The 25,478-nt window shown below is 44.9% G+C and overlaps 1 protein-coding gene across 1 annotated transcript in view; it reads right to left on the reverse strand.

Moving 5' to 3' along the window:
* ARHGEF37 (Rho guanine nucleotide exchange factor 37) overlaps nucleotides 1-14,216 on the reverse strand; it is a 58,161-nt gene extending 43,945 nt beyond the window's left edge. The window contains exon 1 of the mRNA XM_047092471.1: nucleotides 14,147-14,216. The gene's annotated coding sequence lies outside the window, so the exon portion shown is untranslated. The remainder of the gene's footprint in view (nucleotides 1-14,146) is intronic.
* Between the last annotated feature and the right edge of the window lie 11,262 nt (nucleotides 14,217-25,478).

Raw genomic sequence — 25,478 nt, forward strand, 5'->3', positions numbered from 1 at the left:
ACAAATGTAATCCCATATCACACTCAAATAAACTCCAGATGGTTAAAGACCTAAAGGTCAAATATGAAACTCTAAAATTCTTGGAAGAAAACATAGAAAAAATATTTTTATATTTTTGTTTATTTATTTTGAGAGAGGGAGAGAGTACATGTGTGCCCGGCGGGGAGGGACACAGAGAAAGGGAGAGAGAGAATCCCAAGCAGGCTCCACCTCAGCTTAGAGCCCAGTGCGGGGCTGGATCCCACAACTCTGGGACCATGACCTGAGCTGAAATCAAGAGTCAGACACTTAACAGACTGAGCCACCTAGGCGCTCCCATAGGAAAATATTTTTATGCTCTCTGAGGATTTCTTTGACAAGACATAAAAGAAACCCCAAAAGGAAAGATTGGACAAGACTGATAAATCTGATGACAGTAATATTGAAATGTTCTGTTCATCAAACAATTCTACAATCAAAAGGAAAAGAGACGCCTCCAACCAGAAGATATTTGTGATGAATGTAACCTGCAAAAAGTTTAATTATCTACACTACATAAAGAACCTTCTATGAATCACTAAAGCCAGGCAATTTAAAAGAAAAACAAAGCATACTGTTGCACATACAATATATTGGTTCATTCAATGTCAATGTTAACCTCCTCCTATTAAGTCATCCCGTAATACTGAAATTGGACAGCTAAACCCCAGCTTCCTTGCAGCTAACATTCCAACACGCGTTTTCAGCCCCACCAATCAGATGGTCTCACGTGAGCACTGAGTTTAGAACTGAGCTAAGTAGGAAGAGAGGTGATGCTTGAGATATCCATTTAATGGGGCAGGTACTGCACGGTTTAAAGTCATCAATTCTGGCAAAAGATTGTGGCTAAAGTCATGGAATTCTGAAGCCAGCAGTAGGGCCAGCAGCATCTCAATTCTCTAATTTCCTGATTGTTGCAGAGGGTAGCAATGCCTCAGGAGGGGCGTTCCTGTAGCATGGCCTTGGGATTCATTCCTAGTGGCCTATTCTGTGGTCTGCTTGTCCAGCCGCTCTGCTGCTATGGTAAGCACCTAATACACTCTTTTAAATACCCGACTAGTTAAAACAGAATGACTTGTGTTCTCTCCAACTAAACTGCAGATGACAGAGGTGTGAATAGGTATTGACAAAAGAAGAAATTAAAATGCCTAATACACGGGGCAACTGGGTGACTCAGTCGTTTAGCATCCGACTGTGGCTCAGATCACGATCTCACAGTTCATGAGTTTGAGCCCCACATCAGGCTCTGTATTGACAGCTCAGAGCCCAAAGCCTGCTTCGGATTCTGTGTCTCCCTCTCTCTCTGCCCCTCCCAACTCATGCTCTGTCTCTCTCCCTTTCTCTCTCTCTCAAGAATAAACATTAAAAAAACATTTTTTTAATGCCTAACACACGAAAGAAAAGACTCACTTGTGGGGTGCCTGAGTGGCTCAGTCAGTTAAGCATCCAACTCTTGATTTCAGCTCAGGTCAGGGTCTCACAGTCCTGAGATCAATCCCTGAGTCGGGCTCTGTGCTGAGAGTGGAGCCTGCTTGGGAATCTCTTTCTCTCTCTCTCTCAAAATAAATAAATAAACATTTTAAAAAGAAGAAAAGATTCCCTAGTAACTAGGCAAATGTGAATAATTAAAACTGCCATGAGATACCATTTCATGCTCATCAGATTGGCAAAATATAAAAATGGTGAGACTGTAGGTGAATGGGGAAGTCTCATGTACTGATACGGTAATGTAAATTATTACAACCACTGCAAAGAGCAATTTGGCAATGACTAGAAAAGTTAAAAATGCTCACACTGTCAGGCCAATCAGTCTACTCCTAGATATATCCTGTCTTCAAGAAACTTCTTCACATATACACAAGAAATGGACACAAGAATGTTCACTCCAGCACTGCTGATAATGACTGGAAATTAGAAACTATCTCAATGTCCATCAACAGGAGAGTGGGTAAATAACTTGTAATATATACATATCATGGAATTCTGAACAACAGTGAAAATGAACAAACTATAAATTCATGTATCAACATGGATAGCCTCACAAACACTGTAAAGAAAGGGAAAAAAAAGAAAGTTCTAGAAGGGGGGGGGGTTGAAAGAAAGTTCCAGAAGGGCACATAGATTATAATACTATTTTCTAAAATTTAAAATACGTAAAACAATGCTAGATAGTGTTTAGAGATATATACATATGGAACACCAGTATTGAAAATTTTGTGGAAGTGGGGCACCGGCGTGGCTCAGTCGGTTAAGCATCAGACTTCCGATCAGGTCATGATCTCACAGTTCGTGGGTTCCCAGTGGGCTCTCTGTGAACAGAGCCCACTTCAGCTCCTCTGTCTTCCTCTCTCACTGCCCCTCCTCGGCTCACATTCTCTCTCATTTCTCAAAAATAAATAAACATTAAAAAAAATTTTTTAAATGTTTGTGGAAGTGATTAGCAATAAATTCAAATGGTAGTAACCTCTGGAAAGGGAAGCAGAGAAACAGAATTTAAGACAGTATCAAAAATGACTTAATGGCATCTGAGGGGTTGGGGTTTTTTAAGTTAAACTTTTAATTTTGAGATAGAGATTCACATGCAGTTGTAATAAGTAATACATTGGTTCCATGTACCCTTTACCCAGTTTCCTCAATGGTAACATTTTGCAACACAATCTCACAGCCAGGATACTGGCATTGATACAAGGGTCCCTTTTCACCCAACCCCATCCCATCCTTAACCCCTGGCTCCCAAGAAATCAGTTCTCTTGGGGCGCCTGGGTGGCTCAGTCGGTTAAGCGTCCAACTTCGGCTCAGGTCATGATCTTACAGTTCTTGAGTTCGAGCCCCACGTCGGGCACTATGCTGACAGCTCAGAGCCCGGAGCCTGCTTTGGATTCTGTGTCTCCCTCTCTCTCTGCCCCTCCCCTGCTCATGCTCTGCCTCTCTCTCTGTCAAAAATAAACATCAAAAAAAAAAAAATTAAAAGAAATCAGTTCTCCATTTCTATAATCCTGTCATTTTAAGAATGTATGTAAACAAAATCATTACAGCGTGTAAGCTTTTTAGGACTGACTTTATTCAATCAGCACAATTCCCTGGAGATTCCTGTAAACCGTTGAATGGATCAACAGTTCCTTCCTTTTTATTGCTGAGGACCTGAGAGGTTCTAGTTGCTTAAAAATAATGAAGCACATATGGCAAAAACGTTAAAATTAAACATAGATAGATGGTAAGAACATGGTATTTGTTGCACTGTTCTTTGTTTTTTTTTCTGGATGGTTAAAATATTTCCTAGTATTTAAAATGGCACACATCCCATTCAAACTTGCACTTGGTTATTTAGGGGCATTTAGGCCTCATCTTCCTGGCCAGACACTAAGCACTTAGAGACAAGATAAACACCCATTCACCTCATATCCCCCGCTGTGCCTCACAATACTGAAGACACTTGCGGATGTCAGTGGTCCTTTGGGAGGCATGAGTAGCAGCAGAAATTTCTGTCCTGGGCCATCAGATATTATGTAAACTGACTGCGGAGAGCAATGGGCCTAGAAAGCTCTCGGAATGCATCTGTCTGATGCACAGTTCTGTTCCAGCTTCTGAACACTGCCTGTGGCCTGCTGACCTGTCCCCGGCCTGATCCGCTGACACTCACTACCCAGAGCATAGGTTCTCTAGAAAGATCCCAACAGGATTTCAGGAGAACTACTCAGGTTCCACTACTCAGAACTCTTGCTAAATAAACAAAAAGCACAAATACTTTATAGAGAACTGCTAACTATTTAAAATGGCATTAATTTGCACTTAGGTTAATTGAAATCTAGACCTCCAAGCAGGCCTGGCAAAACCTCTCTGTAACAGCATTTTGTTATCTCTTATAGTCTGTGTAATGGAAAGGAACACACTTTTATTTCTTTAAAAATATATTACTTGGCAATGAAAAGGAAGGAAGTACTCCTGATACGTGCTCCAACATGGATGAATCTCGAAAACATTATGCTAGAAGTCAGTCAAAGAAATCAGTCATAAAGGACCACCTATTTTATGATTTGGTTTATGTGAAATGTCCAGAACAGGCGAATGTGTAGAAACAGAAAGCAGATGATTGATTTCCTAGGCTGAAGGGATAGGGGTATTGGTGGTTATGGGGTACAGGGTTTCTTTTAGGGATGATGAAAATGTTCTAAATTTATCGTGGTGATGGTTGCACAACTCAGTGAATATACTAAAAACCATTGATTTGTGCATCCTCGATGGGCGAATGATATGATACATATTATATCTCAATAAAGCTGTCACCAAAATAACATTAACTATTGGCAAGGATGTGGGCAAACTGGGTCTCTCATATATTACTGACGGGAATATAAAGGGGTACAGCCACTCTGGAAAATAGTTTTTCAGTTTCTTTAAACACGAAACATACACAGGGGCACCTGGCTGGCTCAGCTGAACGTCCAACTTCGGCTCAGGTCATGATCTCACGGTTCACAGGTTCAAGCCCCGCATCAGGCTCTGTGCTGACAGCTCAGAGCCTGGAGCCTGCTTCGGATTCTGTGTCTCCTTCTCTCTCTTCCCCTCCCCCACTTGTGCTCTGTCTCTCTCTGTCTCTCAAAAATAAATAAATGTAAAAAAAAAAAACAAAAAACAAAAAAAACACTTAGCAGCGATCATACCTCAGGACATCTATTCCAGAGAAAGAAAACTTAAGTCCGTACAAAAACCTATCCACAAATGCTTGTACAAGTTTGATTTGTAATAGTCAAACTGGAAACAATCAAAATGTTGTGTTTTTTTTTTTTTTCAACGTTTTTTAATTTATTTTTGGGACAGAGAGAGACAGAGCATGAATGGGGGAGGGGCAGAGAGAGAGGGAGGCACAGAATCGGAAACAGGCTCCAGGCTCCGAGCCATCAGCCCAGAGCCTGACGCGGGGCTCGAACTCACAGACCGCGAGATCGTGACCTGGCTGAAGTCGGACGCCTAACCGACTGCGCCACCCAGGCGCCCCTCAAAATGTTGTTTTAATAGGTGAATGCTTTAAAACAACAACAACTGTGGTAGATCCAATATCACTGATCACCCAGAAGGAACCGGGAATAAAATACTGATACATTGCAATAACTTGGATGGCTCTTGAAGGTATTATACTGTGTCTCAAAATGTCACACCCTGTGTGATTCCACTTATGTAACAAAAGAAATTATAAAGACAGAGGCCAGATAGGGGTCACCTGGTTAGGGACAAGGGGGAAGGGCATGGGGGTGTTACTGTAAAGAAAGAACACGAGAAAGAACTGTGTGTCTTAATCGAAGTGATAGTTACACAAATTTGCCATGTGATATAATAACACAAAACAAGCATTCACAAATAGTGTGCCGATGCCAATTTCCTGGTTTTGATAGTGTGCTATATTTCAATAAGAGAGAACCACTGGAGGAACTTGGTCAAGGGCATACAGAAACCCCGGTACTGTCCTTGCAACTTGCCGTTAAACAAGCCTGTACGCCTTATTCCTGCCTGTATGTATTTCAAAATAAAAAGTTAAAAACAAACAAAATATTACATAGCTTACGTTTTCCACTATCATTGCAACCCTCTCTGGACAAGCGGAACTCAAAAGCCTGGGAGAGCAGGCTGGGTGTCCCTGTTCCATTTCCTGGTCTGGCCTGATAAGAACTCTGGGTCTCAGAGAACATGCTCAGAAAACATGGCTTTTCTTACAGTCCAGTCATGCTCACTCCTGAGATCTCTTTCATGCCCTGTAATAGCCAATTAAGAACTAACATCAGTTTAGCATACAGGCGGTGCTAAAAAAAAAAAAAAAAAAAAAAAAAGTCTGTTCATGGGGCACTTGGGTGGCTCAGGTGGTTAAGCGTCCAACCCTTGATTTTGGCTCAGGTCATGATCTCACCGTCTGTGAGATCGAGCCCCACATTGGGCTCTGTGCTGACAGCGTGGAGCCCGCTTGGGATTCTCTCTCACCCTCTCTCTGTGCCCCTCCTCCACTCAGGCTCGCTTTCTCTCTCTCTCAAAATAAATAAATAAACTAAAAAAACAATTTTTTTTTTTTAAATGCCTGTTGAATGTTCTGCAGCCACAGCTTCAGACTCCAGGATGGTGTAAAACAGCTCTTTCTGTAGCACACGTTCATTCAATAAACATTTGGAGCAGCTACCTTATGCCAAGCACTTTCCTAGATTCTGAGGATATAAAGATCAAGAAAAGAAACAGATCTACAATAAGGACAGGGTATTTAAAACCTCTGGTTATTGGGGCGCCTGGGTGGCGCAGTCGGTTAAGCGTCCGACTTCAGCTCAGGTCACGATCTCACGGTCCGTGAGTTCGAGCCCCGCATCGGGCTCTGTGCTGACGGCTCAGAGCCTGGAGCCTGTTTCGGATTCTGTGTCTCCCTCTCTCTGACCCTCCCCCATTCACGCTCTGTCTCTCTCTGTCTCAAAAATAAATAAACATTTGGGGCGCCTGGGTGGCGCAGTCGGTTGAGCGTCCGACTTCAGCCAGGTCACGATCTCACGGTCTGTGAGTTCGAGCCCCGCGTCGGGCTCTGGGCTGATGGCTCGGAGCCTGGAGCCTGTTTCCGATTCTGTGTCTCCCTCTCTCTCTGCCCCTCCCCCGTTCATGCTCTGTCTCTGTCTGTCCCAAAAATAAATAAAAACGTTGAAAAAAAAATTAAAAAAAAAAAAAATAAATAAATAAACATTAAAAAAAATTTTAAATGTTCAGACTCAAAAAAAATTGATTTAAAAAAAATAATTAAAAAAATAAAACATCTGGTTATTTGCCCCAAGTTTCTTTCCACTAAAAGCAGAAGGACTAACTCGGTAAATGTTATGGACATCCTGATTATTTCATCCCTTTCAAGACAGAAGAAGTGACAAGGGGAAATGATGCATCAAATCTAATTCTAACCAGGGATGGCTCGGTCGGTGGAGCATATGACTCTTGATACCAGAGCTGTGAGTTCGAGCCCCACGTTTAGAGATTATTTAAAAAATAATTTAAAGAATATATAAGTCAGACCGGTCCAAAGAACTGAACAGAAGAAGTAGATCCCTGGGGAAAGGGAAACTGTCACCTTAAAGTTCTTTCAGAAGATAAAATGTCACAGAAGAGAAAGTCCAACATCCATGAGCCTCCCACCCCAGATTTTAGATAGAGATCAATTTCAATACTTAAGATTAAAAAAAAAAAAGTAAGATGTGTGCATCTGGTCTGAGACTGTAAAAATGAGGGTTCATGGAAGATTGTCAAAGGTGCAGTTCAAGCATCATGATAGCAAAATACTTTGTTGAAAAACAAAGGAAGGAAACACCTATAGAAACAAGAGTAGCCACGCTAGGATCCTGCTTAACCTGGTGCCTGGTTTATAAAAACATATACACACACACACAAAGTAAAAATTAAAAAAGGGGGGGAGGCGCCTGGGTGGCTCAGTCGGTTAAGCGTCCGACTTTGGCTCAGGTCATGATCTCACAGTTTGTGAGTTCGAGCCCTGCGTCGGGCTCTGTGCTGATAAGCCTGGAGCCTGCTTCAGATTCTATGTCTCCCTCTCTCTCTGTCCCCCCACTCTCTCTCTCTCTCTCTCTCTCTCTCTAAAATAAATAAACATTAAAAAAAAACTTAAAAAAAAAATTACAAAGACATACACGACAGTCAGAGAGGAAGGTCCTCTACAAAGAGCTTCCAAAACGCTAAACACCCAGAAGGAGCTGGGACTGATAAAATTATAAGAATAACGGGCTCTTGGGTGGCTCAGTCGGTTAAGCGGCCGACTTCGGCTCAGGTCACGATCTCAAGGTCCGTGAGTTCGAGCCCCGCGTCGGGCTCTGTGCTGACCGCTCAGAGCCTGGAGCCCGTTTCAGATTCTGTGTCTCCCTCTCTCTCTGACCCTCCCCCGTTCATGCTCTGTCTCTCTCTGTCTCAAAAATAAATAAACGTTTAAAAAAATTTTTTTTTAAATTATAAGAATAACTTCCAAAGCTCTGCCCCTACTATGACTGCCACGTATATTTTAAGATGCATGTTCAGAAAAAGTAAGAAATAGGCACACTATTTGATGGCTTTGCTTTCCTCTTCTCAGCCCTAAAGAGGGACTTAGGAGGCAGTCAGTGTGAAAGCTTGGTGCCCAGACCCTGGAGCAGGGAAACCTGATTTCAAATTCTGATTCTGCAGTCAACTGGCTGGCTTTTCTGGGATAATGATATAACCTTCTTTGTAGGGTGATTATAAGGTTTCATAAGATAACCCATGTAAAGTGTCTCAACAGAGCGCCTGGTATAAGGTAAGTTATCAGTAATTGTAGCAGTTGCTTTTGTTACTCTTAAGGTCAAACGGTAAAGGATAGCATCACCATGGGTCCAGTGGATCAAGAAATGTCTAAGGACACTTGGCTGGTCACATTCAAGCAGACGGCAAGAAGAGTTGATTATGATGACAATACTAAGTAATAGGAACGATACACCAGAGCCTGACTCAGGATGCCGCTAACACCAAAGAAATGGAGCTGAGAATGGAGGGATCATGAGACTGAGCCTTGATGACATTACTCAGTCCAGCCGTGATGGACACCGATTGACTTTGGATTTTTTTTTTTTTTAATTTTTTTTTTCAACGTTTATTTATTTTTGGGACAGAGAGAGACAGAGCATGAACGGGGGAGGGGCAGAGAGAGAGGGAGACACAGAATCGGAAACAGGCTCCAGGCTCTGAGCCATCAGCCCAGAGCCCGACGCGGGGCTCGAACTCCCGGACCGCGAGATCGTGACCTGGCTGAAGTCGGACGCTTAACCGACTGCGCCACCCAGGCGCCCCGACTTTGGATTTTTTCATGAGCTAGTACATTTTCTTTCCCCATGCCTCTTCAGACTTGGCCACTCTGAGCTGGGTTTCTGCCACCTGAGTAAAACAGATGGCCTGCCAGCCATTAGAAAGGGAAACCGAGATCACTGGGAGCCAGCATAGGTGAAGAAAAAACAAAAACAGAATAACAGGTCATGCCAGACTATCCTCATTCTCTTACTGAAAGGCAACTAGGCCAGTGGATCAAAGGAATGCTGTAAGCTAGGGTAACTGGCCCCACAAGGTGATGACGTCTTTCTAGAGAGTGTCTGTCTGTCTATCTCTCTCTCTCTCTCTCTTTTAAAGATTTATATATTTTTTAAGTTTATTTATTTATTTTGAGAGAGAGAGAGAGCACGAGCAGGGGAGAGGCAGTGAGAAAACCCCAAGCAGGCTCCGCACTGTCAGCAACTCAGGGCTTGAACTCACGAACTGTGCAATCATGACCTGAGCTGAAACCAAGAGTCAGATGCTTCACTAACTGAGCTGCCCAGGTGCCCCTTTGAAGGAGTCTCTCTAGGAAGTAAGACAAGGGTGATGGAGGTTGGGACTGAAGGTGGGGGGAATCACAGCACAATAATATGAACTAAAAACTGATAAAACTACACAATTCAAAAATGTTGATCAGTGTCAACCTCTGTTATCTGCTCAGTTTGCTTAAGGTCATCTGTCAGTCCTTCCAGTGCTTTCCATCTCCAAGACCACCTGAGTCTAAACCTCCACCACCTTTCTGCTGGAAGACTGCTAAGTCTCCTGACTGGATGCACAGCACCAGAGTGGAGCGTCTTTCAAAAACATGCAACTGACTGCTTGGAACCCAGACAAGCTTTCCCTTGATTCCCATCCTCCTTCCAAAAAACTACTCCTTTCCCCCCCCCCCCCCCAGTAATTATTTTTCTTATTCTATTTGTTTTACAGGTTCATTCAATAAAGTGTAAGCCCCGCCAGGGGGAGGATCACATCTGTTTTCCAACACATCACCTAGTGCCGACTCCAGATCTAGCATATGGTAAGTGCTCAATTAATTGAATGAATGAATGATGCGGATGAACCAGCAGAATAATGATCAAATTGCCAATGGCACTGTAACAAATGGAGTCAGACTAGTATAATCATATACAACTCTCAGGGGCCACCAAAAAGCTCAAGGTCAGGTGAGAGATAGCAAACCCCCCTCGAATTTTATATCAGTGGAATTACAGAGTATGGGCTCTTTTTGGTCTGGCCTTTTTCTTCTCTTTTGAGCAGAATTCTTTTGAGATCTATCCATGTTGTGGCATGTATCAAGAGTTCATTACTTTTTAAATGCTGAGTGGTATTCGACTGCATGAATATAGCACAATGGTTGTTTTCTATTTATCACACTGGATAAACAATTGGTTGTTTTCCATTTATTACAACAGAGCTAGACGGAGAGATGTACTGTCTGGCTTACATGACTTACATTTCAATGTTTTAATGTTTATTATTTATCTTTGAGAGAGAGAGAGAGAGAGTGTGTGCGCGCATGAGTGCGGGGGGCGGGGCGGGGGGGGGAGCAGAAAGAGAGGGAGACACAGAATTGAGGCAGGCTCCAGGCTCTGAGCTGTCAGCACAGAGCCCGACGCGGGGCTCGAACTCACGGACCGTGAGATCATGACCTGAGCGAAGCTGGATGCTTCACTGACTGAGCCACCCAGGCGCCCCTTTAACTTTTTAAGAAAATGTCAAACTTTTCAAAAGTGGTGGTACCCCTTTACATTTCCACCAACAGTGTATGTGACTTCTAGTTCCTCCACATCCTCATCAGTTATCCTCTAGTCAGTCTTTTTAATTTTAGCCATCCTAATAGGTAGCAAGTGATATCTCATTATGGTTTTGACATGCATTTCCCTAATGATGAATTATCTGCAGCATCTTTTCAAGTGCTTACTTGCCACCCATATGTCCTCCTTGGACATTATGGTTTGTTCAAATTACAAAAGAGGCTCTCACTCCTTACATAATTTAGACAAACGATACGGAATGTTATAAAGAATATGTAGTCCCCCATTACCAATCCCCACCTCCAACACACACACTGATAACCAAAGGTGCATAAGAACCGTCAGGAGCGCTGGTCAGGCAGGCAAATTCTTGCCCCCATTCTTGAAGATTTTTTTTTTAAGTTTATTATGTATGTACGTATTTAATGTTCATTCGAGAAAGAGCAGGAGAAGGGGTGGGGGTGGGGGTGAGGCAGAGAGAGAGGAGAGAGACAAAGAATGCCAAGCAGGCTCTGTGCCATGAGATCATGACCTGCGCCGAAACCAAGAGCCCAACTGACTGAGCCACGCTGGTGCCCTGTCCCCACTCTTGAAGATTCTGATTCAGGAGGTCAGGGATGGCTCATTTCAGCAAGTCCCTAAGTGATTCTGATGCAAGTAGTCTGTAGATCCTTTCTTGAGAAATTCTGCTTTTCCTACTAAAGAACTGTTTAAAGAATGAAGACAGCCAGTCTGGAAAGGCCTGCGTGGGCTGTGTTCAAATAAGGAAGAACCTTGGCCTGAGGGAGTGAGCACGTTTGCCTGATGTCGTCCTATGGGGCACCAAACGTTTGGAACCTAAAGGTCAAATTAGAAAAAACTTTCTAGGGGCACCTGGGTGGTTCAGTCGGTTGAGCATCTGACTTCGGTTCAGGTCATGATCTCGCGGTCCGTGAGTTCCAGCCCCGCATCGGGCTCTCTGCTGACAGCTCAGAGCCTGGAGCCTGTTTCAGATTCTGTGTCTCCCTCTCTCTGCCCTGCCCCTGCTCACAGTCTCTCTCTCTCGAAAAACAAACATTTTAAAAAATTTTTTTAGAGAAAAAACTTTGTAGGAGCGCCTGGCTGGTTCAGTTGGTAGAACAGGTGACTCTTGATCTTGGGGTTATGAGTTCAAGCCTCGCCATGGGTGTACCACTTACTTTAAGAGAAAAAACAACTTTGTAACAGAGTTACTGTGAAACAAAATCAGGCCACAGAGCCGGGAAGGGAAGGAACTTGCCAAAGTCCCTGAGCTTGCAAAAAAGAAAAAAGGTTGAGAAATGACTGGCTGAAGGTGAGACAGAGAGGAGGCAAGAGGCATCCCAGATGCACGCATACACATTCTCTGTTTCCGAGGAAAAACTCTCCTTTATAAATACCCAGAGAGGAATGTAAGCCACCAGACAGGTAGTGTGTGTCTTAATCCAAATTAAATAGCAGCTATTTGCCCTAAGCCATATTTCCCTGACTCTATTTGCAAGGCCTAAAATGGTAGAGAAAGGAGACCACACAGCCTTTTGTAAGAGCAGTTCTTTTTATAGGTAAGTAGGCCTGCCCAGGCCCTGTCCTCACAATTTTGGATCCACAGACTTTAAAACTCCTAATGAACAACCAATAGGCTTTGGACAATCAAGCTCAACAAACGCCATTTTGCTTCAGTTACAGCGCTCAAACACCCGCCTCAGGAGTTAAATAAAAAGCCATTTATTTGATCTAGAATAGACTCAACGGAAGCACTGTTTACCATGGCAAGCTGCTGATCGAAGAGGGATGAGAGCCAGCTGCCAGCAACTCCTGTCCCCTGGCAGGGACTCAGCTGAGCCCCCATCACCTGGTAAGACTGTGTGTTGCCCAGGCCCCCATGTATGCCCTTCTCTATCCTCTCATGGAAAACCAAGCTATGCAGGTGTTGGCTCCATCCGAAAAAGGCAAGCAAGGCCCAATAAACCGTCCTTGTTAGAATGTCTGATAGCTTCAGGGCACCCCAGGGGCTCAGTGGGTTGAGAGTCCAACTCTTGATTTAGCCTCAGGTCATCATCCCTGAGGGTTGATGGGATCAAGCCCTGAGTTGGGCTCCACACTGTGTGTGGAGCCTGCGTGGGGCTCTCTCTCTCTCTCAGAGGCACCTGGGTGGCTCAGTTGGTTCAGCATCAGACTTCGGCTCAGGTCATGATCTCGTGATCTGTGAGTTCGAGCCCCGCGTCCGGCTCTGTGCCGACAGCTCAGAGCCTGGAGCCTGCTTCGGATTCTGTGTCTCCCTCTCTCTCTGCCCCTCCCCCACTCGTGCTCTCTCTCCCTCTCTCTCTCTCTCTTTCTCTCTCAAAAATAAATAAACATTTAAAAATTAAAAAAAAAAAAAAAGAATGTCTGGTAGCTTCTACTCTCAGCATTTCACCTTGGGCCAAATACTGATGCTAGGCATTGCTATGGTTTTATTTAGGCTATCGTCATCACAACATGCGCTGCTGCTTCTAAGCCATAACAGGTTCACTCTGGAGTTTCATGTTTATAGTTTTTTTAATTATTTCAGACACAGCCCGATTTCTCCCAGGGCATCACCTTTCCTAACTGGCACAGCAGCGGGCCACTGGATTCTGTGCACCAGCACAGAAGGGCTCAGCCTTCATTCTTAAGTCTGAATATAACGTGAAGGATGAAGCAGACAATCTTACCCCTATTGCACAGGTAAAACTGGGCCCTGGAGAGGTTAAACTACTGGTCCAAGGTCACACAGCTAGCAGGGTCAGGACACTGGACTGACTGTCCAATTGGACTCACTTCTTTCCCAGCTGCCTCCCTTTAAAGGAGCAAAAGAATGCTCCGAACAGCACAGCCTGAAAGCCAGCCTTCAGTCACTTCTTACAGCAGAATGCTTCATTCAAACCTGAAACCGTGTGCAAGGTTATGTGTGAACCTTGGGGCGGGGAGAGATTTCCAAAGGGTCGGGGATCCCCAGAAGGTTAAGCATGTGGGCAGGCTGCTGTCAAGTTTCTCTACTCCCCTCCAAGTTTTGAGCGCTCACTGTGCACGGAGCACTGTAGGGGGAGCGGGACAGCCCCGGCTCTCGGCTCTCCGTCCCAGCTTTGGCACAACCTTCCTGGGGATCCTTGGCCAAGGCAGCTCACCGCAGGGAGGCAAATTTCCTTTCCCCTTTCCCCTGGCCTGGACTGACTAGTCACAATTATATTTTCCTTCTCAAAGATTCTTTAATAGTGTTTGCATTTTCCATTGTTTTAACCTATGGGTTCTTATTAAAAGTCACCCCAAATCCTACAGTGAAGCAGGCAGGGGTTAAGTTTTTGTTTTTTAGGCCACCTTACCTCTCTGGGCCTTAGTTTTCCACCTGTAAAAGGTCACATGGATCAGGTTGCCAGCATGCCCTTAAGACCCGTGACGCAAACAAAGCTCACCGCGCCACCTGGGACCGGGCGTCGCGGCTTCCGCGCTCCCCACCTCCCCACTTGAATCCGAGCGCCCCCCGTCTCCGCGCCCACCCCGCCCCAATAGTCGGCAGCCCTCACCTCGCGGATCTCTGCCTCCGGCGACGCAGCCGCGGGGGCGCCAGGGGCGCCCGGCTCCCCTGCCCCGCGCCGCGTCTGGGCCTCGGTGCCGCGGGTCCCACGGAGGGCGCGGGCGGGCGCGGCTCTGCCCACGCTGCGCGCGTGCGTGCGCCGCGGAAGGGCGGCCCGCTCTCGCGCCTTTGTCAATTGTCTGCGGCCAGGTTGTTTTCCACTCGCTGCGCCCGGGACCCGGCCGGGCCGGACCGGGGTGGCCCTGGCCTTGGCCCGCCGCCAGCGCGGAGAGCTGCTGAGCGCCTAGCGCGCCCGGGGGCCCGCCCACCCTGCCTTCTAGTTCAGCCGTCTTCTCGCCGGGGGCGCGGCACCCCCAACACCCGGGCCAGCGCTTAGGCCACCCGGTGGGAATGTTGACCCCTGGATCACTGAATATCTGTATTATCTGTGCCCCGGCCCGAAGCACTGGACATTAGGGCTGGACCTCGATTTCATTCCGAGAGTTCGCTGCCTAGGACCTCTGGGTTCTTACCCAGGCCTCCCGTGAAGTCAGTTTTAGACAAATCTGTCAGTCTCCCTGCCCCCGAGTCTCCTTTTCTGTGATTTGAAGGTGTTCTCCATTCTCTCCCTGCTGTGAAATGGGACGCTGTTCTAGGCACTAAGTATTCAGCAGTCCACGGGGCAGAAAAGGTCCCCGTCCTCTTAGGGGGGTGGTGGGTGAAGGGGGTCAGTGAACACTAAAATGATAATTGCAAGAAAAAAAAATGTGATAATTGCTTTGAAAAAGGTTCCCCATCAGGGCAACCAAACCTTGTTTGTGGGGTTAGGAATCGACTAGATTAACTTTCTTAAATCTTCTCGGTCCTAATCCTTATTCTTATTCTCGTTATTAGGGCTTATTATTTTTTATTATTATTAATGACAGCAGTAGTAGCATTGCTTACTAAGTGCCAAGCACTATACTAAACATTTTACTTGTATTTTTTCATTAACTTCATTCACAACTTCTCTATGCAATAGGTATACTTCTCATTATTGTTAATATTATCCTCCTTTGAGAGACACTGAGGCCAGAAATGAAAAGTAACTTGTCCACTATGGCATAGCTACAAAGCAGCAGAACCAGTATTCAAATTCAGACTCTCTGAGGCCTCAGGGTGCTTCATCTCTACTCTACACCTATAAAAATATGAAGACCAAAATGAGGTTGTCTTCAATGTGATGGATGAGAAAAACGGAAGGGGAGAGGGTGGTTTATTCTGTAGACAAGAAAAACAAAGGAAGGTGAGAGCTTTCTGAAAGAGCTGTCCTTGGATTAGACTTGGCGCGTATGACCTGAGAGGTCACTAGCATGGGGAAATCTATGAAGGACAGACACATTGCAACACATAAGGCAGAATTTCTCCAACAGAACATTTCACAAGTGGTATCAGCGCCTGGAGAAAGTGCCATTAAGGGTCAGCATTCAAAATATAACATTGTAGGGCACCTGGCTGGCTCAGTTGGAAGAGCATGTGACTCTTGATCTCGGGGTTGTGAGTTTGAGCCCCACGTTGGGTGTAGAGATTATTAAAAATAAATACATGAACTTCAAAACAACAACAAAAACAAAATATAACATTGCATGTCAACTATATTTCAATAATAAAAAAAAATGTTTTAAAATAGTCAACATTCAAGCAGAGAGGCTTATCAGGAATGCTTCAAAGAAGAGTCCTGTAAAAGTTAGACTGGGTTAGGAATCTCTAAGTTTTCTTCCCATTCTGAAGGAATTCTGGAGGGAAATGGAATCCCAGAGTGCTTAAGTGACATACCCAAAGCCCCCCAGGAGTGAAGACCTGACCCCAAAGCAAGGCTGACTTCTAAATCAGACTTTCTGGGGCGCCTGGGTGGCTCAGTCGGTTGAGCGTCCGACTTCAGCTCAGGTCATGATCTTGCAGTCTGTGAGTTCGAGCCCCATGTCGGGCTCTGTGCTGACAGCTTGGAGCCTGGAGCCTGCTTCCGATTCTGTGTCTCCCGCTCTCTCTGTCCCTTCCCCGCTCATGCTCTGTCTCTCTCTGTCTCAAAAATAAATTAAAAAAAAATTTTTTTTAATAAAAAATAAATTAGACTTTCTGTTTGTGGGGAAAGTCTTGCATGCTCAACACCTCAGTTCTGTTCCTGTAAAGAGTGTGTGTGTGTGTGTGTGTGACCAGTCTTTTCTTGGGAGTATGGAATCAGCTGCTCTCTCTGTTCCGCTTTATATTATTAATGTGCACCTTTCCTCCTTGCTTGTGTTGAATATTCTGTGATTTCAGACACAAGTGTCAACACTCCCCGGGCAACTGCTGTATCACTGGAGTCTCAGGGGTAGCGGGGTCCCAATTCCGCAAGAAGGACTTATTTGGTAATTTAAGGAAAAAGGAGACAAGCTGGATAGTATTTTCATTTGAAACTGATGTTTCTTAGATTCTGTTTGAGGACTCCGGATTTATCTTGAGTTAAATTCCTAAGGTACTAACACTAATATCCCATTTCTTATCCTAGGTCACAAATACTTTGTTGCGCAGCAATCTAGAACTGCCAACTTCGGAGGAGGCATTCTTTTCTCGGTGCTCTAGACAGCTACTTGTTTGTTTTCAAACTGGAAACCTCGAACGGAGGATTGGAACTGGTTTCTAGAAAATACACAAATGAATGGACATCACCTTGCCCCCAGTGACACTACTTCAAATTAAAAGTTCCTCTTCTCTTCTATCCTCAACAGTGATCAATTTTCTTTTTTTAAATTTTTTTTTCAACGTTTATTTATTTTTGGGACAGAGAGAGACAGAGCATGAACGGGGGAGGGGCAGAGAGAGAGGGAGACACAGAATTGGAAACAGGCTCCAGGCTCTGAGCCATCAGCCCAGAGCCCGACGCGGGGCTCGAACTCCCGGACCGCGAGATCGTGACCTGGCTGAAGTCGGACGCCTAACCGACTGCGCCACCCAGGCGCCCCTTTTTTTTTTTTTTTTAATTTTTTTTTTTTTAACAGTGATCAATTTTCAAATTTCTTTTTTGAAAAGAAAATGTATTTACCTAGCTCAAAATTCAAAAGTATACCGTTAGGGCTACAGCTTATTGATCTTTGGGTGCCTCTCAGTGCCTGCCGTGTTGCCTTGTATACAGTAGGTGCTGAATAAGTGTTGATCGACTGGGTGGATGAGTGTGATGAAGAAGTTGTGGGAGACACAGGAAGAAGTGGTTTAGTTAGGATGGGGCAGCAAACATTTTGCCTGAGATGCGTGGGCTTCAAAGGAGCCAGTTGCAACAACTCCCAGACCAGTTGCAAATTTGACCACGACTTTATCTGGAGATCTGTATTAAAAGCGGTGGCCTCAGGGGCGCCTGGCTGACTTAGTTAGATGAGCATGCGACTCTTTGTCTTGGGGTCATGAATTGAACCCCCACGTTGAGTGCAGAGATTACTTAAATAAATAATCTTTAAAAAAAATCTTTAGGGGCGCCTGGGTGGCTCAGTCGGTTGGGCGTCCGACTTTAGCCCAGGTCATGATCTCACGGTTCGTGGGTTTGAGCCCCACATTGTGCTCTGTGCTGACAGCTCAGAGCCTGGAGCCTGCTTCAGATTCTGTGTCTCCCTCTCTCTCTGACCCTCCCCTGTTCATGCTCTGTCTCTCTCTGTCTCAAAAATAAATAAACATTAAAAAAAATTTTTTTTAATCTTTAAATAATCTTGAAAAAATATTATTTACTACTAAAATGAATAATCTTTAAAAAAAAAAAAAAGCAGCGGCATTAGACCCTTTTGGATGGTGCACGATCTAAAGATTACGTACCAGCCAGAGTCTTTTTGCTGCAAGCGATACTCACTGCTTCTGGTTAACTGAAGCATCAAAGGAATTTATTGAATAGTACTGAGCTCAGAGAATCAATGGACAGGCTGGAGAACCAGATAGGTGTGAAGGGAGGCTAGGGGGCCAGACCCGCAGAGGAAACCACACGAGAGGAAAAACGCTGCTTCTGGACATCGGCAATGCACTGAGGACGGGTGCTACAACTGACCCAGCTGTCATTGCTGCCACCAGATATCGCGTGCCACCACTACCGGAATAAGTTCTGTACATTGCCTGCTTCTCTTGGCTCCTACCTCTAGAATCGTGATCCAGGTGGGATTGGCTGATCGGTCATGCCTGAGTCCCAAACAGTCAGCGATCAGGGAACATTTTTGGCTTCCTTGAGTGAGATGCAGGGCCCTGCTCTCCACACTTACAAAGGCAGTTTGGAGGCTGGGCAATCAGGAAAATGATAAATGTCCACCATGTAGTTATGTTCTAGTAATTTGTAGGCCCCAAAGGGAAAGAATTAAAGAGTATAATCTGTAAAAAGTGCTGCATAATACAGCATCTGAGCTGAACTCGCAAAACCAGACGAGGTGGCTATTACAGTTATTACCGAACCTTCAATCTTTTTTAAATTTTATAAAAGTAAGCTCTACGCCCAATGTGTAGTTTGAACTCATGACCCCGTGATCGAGTCACATGCTCTACCGACTGAGCCAGCCGGGTGCCCATTTCCCAACCTTTTAAAATTTCATCCATCTAAGAACTTCTTTATAGCACTAGTATTTTCTTCCCAAGCCTTTCCTTCTCTTTCTCTGTGGAATCACTCATAATTGCACGGCTGAGCAAAGAAAGGTTGAGAAGAGGTAAATTATGCCAAATGTGTACTTAGCAGCACAACACAGGCAGTGCCATGAGCCTAATGAATCGGATTTGTTTTTCTGATAAGTTTGGTTTTTTGTTCAAACTGCTTCCCTCTTTTTAGAGCCTCAGTCTTGAGACCATATCGATTTTTTCATTCATCTTTTTTAAATCCACACTCTAATTTCTACACTGATACTACAAACAGGTGCAGGACACCTGGGTGGCTCAGTCAGTTAAGCATCCACTTTCGGCTCAGGTCGTGATCTCGTGGTTCGCGGCGCGGGTTTGAGCCCCGAGTCAGGCTCTGTGCTGACAGCTCAGAGGCTGGAGCCTGCTTTGGATTCTGTGTGTGTGTCTCTCTCTCTCTGCCCCTCCCCCGCTAGCACTCTGTCTCTCTGTCTCTCTCTCTCAAAGATAAATAAACATTTAAAAAAATAATTTAAAAAATAGGTGCTATTTACTGAATGCCTAATACATGTCAGAAATTTCTCATGGATGATCTTTAATCCTGACAACCACCCTATATGATTTGCAGTTTATAATGGTGGAAATGGAAGATTAACCCATCCAAGGTTACATGGCTCATAGGTGACATCTGTAGCCAGGTCTATCCAGCACACAATTCTGTGTCTCAGATGGCTGCTTTCTCCAAAGATTCTCATTGCCATTTAGAAAAAAAAAAAAAAAATCATACTAAAGGATCACCTGGGTGGCTCAGTCGGTTAAGCGTCTGACTGCACCTCAGGTCATGATCTTACAGTTCATAGGTTCGAGCCCTGCGTCAGGCTCTGTGCTGACAGTTCAACATTTATTTATTTTTGGGACAGACAGAGACAGAGCATGAACGGGGGAGGGGCAGAGAGAGAGGGAGACACAGAATCGGAAACAGGCTCCAGGCTCTGAGCCATCAGCCCAGAGCCCGACGCGGGGCTCGAACTCACGGACCGCGAGATCGTGACCTGGCTGAAGTCGGATGCTTAACCGACTGCGCCACCCAGGCGCCCCCTGTGCTGACAGTTCAGAGCCTGGATCCTGCTTCAGATTCTGTGTCTCCCTCTCTCTCTGCCCCTCCTTCACTCATGTTCTCTCTCTCAAAAATAAATAAATGTTAAAAAAAATTTTTTTTTAATTCTACTAAGTCTGAATATAATGATTTCCTCTATCTTCGGAGATCTTAAATCGTCGGAAAGACAAGCCAAGAAATTATCTGTTGCGTGTCCTTAGCAGAATTAAGCTTTTATCACATTAACAGGCTAGTTTAATAACCTCATTACTAATGTATAAAAATTTTTATAACAAGAGTGTCTGCTTTATTCGGCCCAAATTACAAGCCAGTTACTATGCTAGTTAGCCCTAAAAGATGAGTTTAACCATGTTCTTTTTTATTAATGAGAAACCTGACATTTTCAGCGACAGAAACTCGCCAGGGGCCTCGCTGCTCCAAAGGGGCAAACCTAGGACCGCAGCCGCAGCAGCCGGGACTCTGAAGCCTCCTTTGGTCCGCGATGTCACACTCTTTCTGGGCCACTTCTATAATTTGTACTGAGAAACACCACCTAGCATCTCTTCTGTTTCTTTCTCCTCCTGGTTTCCAGTGGCTTCCATCTGTGTTCCCAACTTGTCGTGGGTATAATCACCATATAAAGACAGAGCTCTTCCCTGTTCCCTTCCAAGTTTCCCAGCTCCCTCTTCCCATGGTCAAGGGCACAACCTTCTCCTTCTCCTTCTCCTTCTCCTTCTTCTTAATGTTTATTTCTTTATTTTTGAGAGAGAGAGAGAGTGAGAGCATGTGGGGGAGGGGCACAGAGAGGGGGGGGTGGGGGAGAGGGAGAGAGAATCCCAAGCAGGATCCATGCTCAGCACAGGAGCCCAGTGGGATGGGGGTGGGGTGGCGCTTCATCCTATAACCGTGAAATCATGACCTGAGCAGAAATCAAGAGTCCAATGCTTAACCCACTGAGCCACCCAGGCGCCCCAAGGGCACAACCTTCTCACACAGACTCAGCCCTGAGCTCTGTCATAGTCCTGTTCTTAAAATTTTTTTTTTCAACGTTTTTTATTTATTTTTGGGACAGAGAGAGACAGAGCATGAACGGGGGAGGGGCAGAGAGAGAGGGAGACACAGAATCGGAAACAGGCTCCAGGCTCTGAGCCATCAGCCCAGAGCCCGACGCGGGGCTCGAACTCCCGGACCGCGAGATCGTGACCTGGCTGAAGTCGGACGCTTAACCGACTGCGCCACCCAGGCGCCCCTGTCATAGTCCTGTTCTTAATGTGCAGAAAGATGTGAAAACTTAGTTTTGAAGTTTAGGAGATACCCTCTAAATCTACTTTGCTGGAATCCCATCCCTGAATAAGTGCCTCAGTTCTAGAAATTGACTTTAACACATTACAATCATGATTTTTTAGCCCAGGTTTGGGAAACTTGCGTTTACCCTACCTTACTCCTCGTATTAGTCAGTACTCCTTTGGTCCCAGTGCCAGAAATCCAACTCATCTAGAAATCATAACGTCCATTAGAGACATCTCTAGAGAAAAGACCATCTCTGCCTATGTGTCTCTTCAAGAGAACAAGCCCTCCTGGGGCACCTGGGTGGCTCAGTCAGGTAAGTGCCCGACTCGTGATTTTGGCTCAGGTCATGATCTCACAGTTGCTGAGATCGAAAGCCCTGTGTTGGGTTCCTTACTGGCACTGGGCTCTGTGCTGACAGGGCGGAGACTGCTTGGGATTCTCTACCCTGCTCACTCCATCTCTCTCTCTCTCTCTCTCTCTCTCTATCAAAATAAATAATTAAATGTTAAAAAGAGAGACAGAGAGAGAACAAGCCCCCCTAAAAGTTCTCCAGCACAATTTTCCTCCCATCTCATTGAGTACAATAACATGTCCATACCAAACCATACCTAAACCAATCGCTGACTGGCTTAGATGGGTGAAGACCCAACACCGGGCCAGCCGCCTCTAAACCATTAGTTATGTAGACTTAACACAATTGGAGTCTTTTGGGGAGGAGGAAGGACAAGGGGGAATGCCCTTGGGTAGGCATCCAACAGTGTCTGCTGCAGGAGGGAGTGGGCAATTCTACAAGGAAGATGAGAGCCAAAGATAAGGTGACCCTTCCTGCTGAGTCCTTAAAGAGAGAGTTCTTACCAACTAGATAGGCATGGAAAGTTATGCCACGTAGAAAAAGCTGCATACATATCACTATGCAACTTCCTAGGGGTGCCTGGGTGGCTCAGTCGGTTAAGGGTCCGACTTCAGCTCAGGTCATGATCTCGCAGTTGCGGGTTTGAGCCCCATGCCCGCATAGGGCTCTGTGCTGACAACTCAGAGCCTAGAGCCTGCTTTGGATTCTGTGTCTCCCTCTCTCTCTGCCCTTCCCCCACTCACGCTCTGTCTCTCTCCCTCTCACAAAAATAAATGAACATTAAAAAAATATGCAACTACCTTGTGTTTTCAGGAAATGCAATCACTTCATTATAGCTGGATTGAATGTTATACATCGGAGTGCAGTGACAGCTGTAGGCAGGCACCGTGTTCTGGAAAGCACATATGTCCTGCTAAGGAATTTAAACCATGTCTGTAGGCCATGGGGGAGTCGTCGGAGAATGGAGACAGCATCATATTATTTGAATTTTAAAAACATCACCTAGTGAAAAATGGATCCCGGAAAAATATAAAGCTGAAGGCTGGGAGACTAGTTTGAAAGTTGTGGTGTTCAGCCTGGGGTGAGATAATAAGGCCTCAGGTTAAGGCTGCAGCAATAGTAAAGTAGAGAATGAAAGGATAAGAGGAAAATGTTGAGGGAATATCTGATGACCTACAGGATGTGAGGGGACGGAGGGCCTAGGCCTACTCTGAGATTTTTGTCTTGGGCAGCTAGGTGCATGGTGGGAAACTTCGCTAAAGAAAGGGCATCCTAGAGAAGGAACAGGTTTGGGGCAAAGGTTGGGGGTGGGGGGAAGTAGTGAGATCACTTTTAAACCAGCTGACACCCTGAGCATGTCCAAGTGAAGACGTCCAGTGGGAAGACGGAGGTAAGGTTCTGGAAGAGGGAAATTGAGATCGATAATCCAGCTTTGGAAGTCACTGGCAAGCTGTTGTACATGAACCTATAAGAGTGAATGAGATCAGCCTGAGAAAACGGGAAAGACATGAAGAAAATAAGACCAAGGACAAAGACCTGTGAGCACAAGCAAGGGACAGATGGAGAAGCTGGCTAAAAAGCTAGGCTAGGGGAAGTCAGAGTGGGGAGGTGAGCCAGCCTTTTAGTAAACTTCCTTAGGGACAATTTCTTTCAACTGTTGTGCTTCAGTCTGGTCCCACACCACCAAGACAAACTACGGTTAAAATTCTTGGCCAGTATTGTTTGAATTATTTTAGTATCTGATTTTTATTTATTGGTTTCTAGTTGAAAGTCCGCTTGATCAATGCAATGCTTTTCTGGAAACTGCAGGAGAAAAAAAAGGTTTGGTGAGGAAGGGAAACTTCCTCAATGCACTATGCATTCCCTGTCCTGGAATACAGCCGCAAGGTCTTGTTGCTACACATTTAAGGATCTGCAATAATGTGGCCAAGGGTGTAAATAATTTGTAAGACTGGAAGTTGATACAACCTTTGTGACTCAGCAATTTCACGTCTGTTTCCTATAGAAATCCACACAGTGCACAAAGACACATGGGTAAGGTTGTTTATTGTGACTTAAGAAAAAAAAAATCAAAGTAGGGGCACCTGGGTGGCTCAGTCAGTTGAGCATCCACCTCTTGGTTTCTGCTCAGGTCCTGATCCTGGGGTTGTGGGATCAAGCCCCGTAGGGCTCCATGCTGAATGTGGAGCCTGCTTAAGATTCTCTCTCTCTCTCTCTCTCTCTCTCTCTCTCTCTCTTTGCCCTTCCCCTGCTTGCACTCTTTCTCCCTCTAAAAAATAAAAAAAAATTGTTTTAAGTTAAAAAAAAATCAAAATAAAGAGCTAGAAATAGCCCAAATAACTGCCAGCAGGAGATAGTTAAATAAATTCCAGAGCGTCTACACCAGGTACTGCTATGCAGCCAATACAAAAAGAATAAAGTTTTATTTATAGGCATGGACCTGTAAAGATGTCCGTGTTATAAATATTGTTATAGATGTTGTTATATTAACTGAGAAAAAAACAGGTTTCAGAGCCATATGCTTAACATGCCCATAGGTAAATCTATATAATGCATATATATAATCCATTAGTCATTCAATAAATGCTATTGAGTGAGGCACTGTTCTGGGGATACGTTAGTGAACAAGACAGAAAAAAATCCTGTCTCAATGAGCAAACGTTCTAGGGAAGGAGGTTAAATCAAAAAGGGTAAAAGCATAAATATATAAATTTAGATACTAATAAGTGCTATGAAAGAAAATAAAGTAGAATAAAAACCCAAAGAGTAGCTAGGTATGGTGAGGGGATGTAGGTAAATGGTTATTTTAAATAATTTGGTCAGGAAACGTGTTGCTCAAAAGAGAACCTCTCAGCCGTGATCTGAACGAAATATATGTGTAGAGAAAGAGATTTATTTTAAGGAATTGATTTATGTCATTGTGGAAGCTCAGTAAGACCAAACTCTGCAGTGGAGGTGGCAGGCTGGGGACCCAGGGACGAGTTGCAGTTTGAGACCAAAGGCTGTCTGCTGGCAGAATTCCTTCTTGCTTGGGGGAGGTCGGTCTTTGTTCCACGAAGGCCTTCAGTTCATTGGATGAAGCCCACCTGCATTGTGGAGGATATTCTGCTTTATGCAAAGTTCACCTATTTAAATGCTAATCTTATGCAAAAAACATCTTCACAGAAACGTTCAGAATGATGTTTGAGCAAATATCTGGGCACCAAGGCCCAGCCAGCTGAGTTGACACACACAACGAAGCATCTCTGGGGCGCCTGGTTGGCTCAGTCAATTAAGTGTTGGACTATTGACTTAGGCTCAGGTCATGATCTCACAGTTTGGGAGTTCCAGCCCCGAAGTCAGGCTCTGTGCGGCTCGTGCAGAGCCTGCTTGGGATTCTCTCTCCCTCTCTCTCTCTGTCCCTCCCCCTGCCCCAAAATAAATAAATGAACTTTAAAAAATTAAGCATCACAAGTCCATCCCTTGTCAACTTGGCACCCAAATGCATCTCCTTAAGTCACACTTAGTCTCTGAATAGACAGTCACAAGGTCACACTTCCATCTCACATGATACAACTATCTCGTGTACAACTGAAAACGAAAAGACACTCTTTTCTCCAGAAGACGATACAAAGTCCTTGGGTAATGTGACACATCTCCTTAATTACTGCTGTCTGCCATGTGACAATACAAGAAGACTGCAACCCAGAAGAAGGTTCTCACCAGAACTTGACCATGTTGACACCCTCATCTCAGACTCTCAGCTCCCAGAACTGTGAGAAAATCAATTTCTGTTGTTTAAGCCACCCAGTCTATAGTCTTTTTGTTATTTATTATTTGGTATTTGTTACTATGGTATATTTGTTTCCTTCCCTTTCTTATCCCCTTATCATGTAACATAAGATGCATTGACTTAGGGGCGCCTGGGTGGCCCAGTTGGTTCAGCGGCTGCCTTCAGCTCAGGTCATGATCTCACAGTTCGTGGGTTCAAGCCCCAGATTGGGCTCTGTGCTCACAGCTCAGCTCAGAGCT

The sequence above is a fragment of the Lynx rufus genome, unplaced genomic scaffold (genome assembly GCF_022079265.1).
Source record: "Lynx rufus isolate CCGP_SWC_20201006 ecotype Redwood Valley unplaced genomic scaffold, mLynRuf1.p SCAF_1, whole genome shotgun sequence".
Taxonomy (NCBI): domain Eukaryota; kingdom Metazoa; phylum Chordata; class Mammalia; order Carnivora; family Felidae; genus Lynx; species Lynx rufus.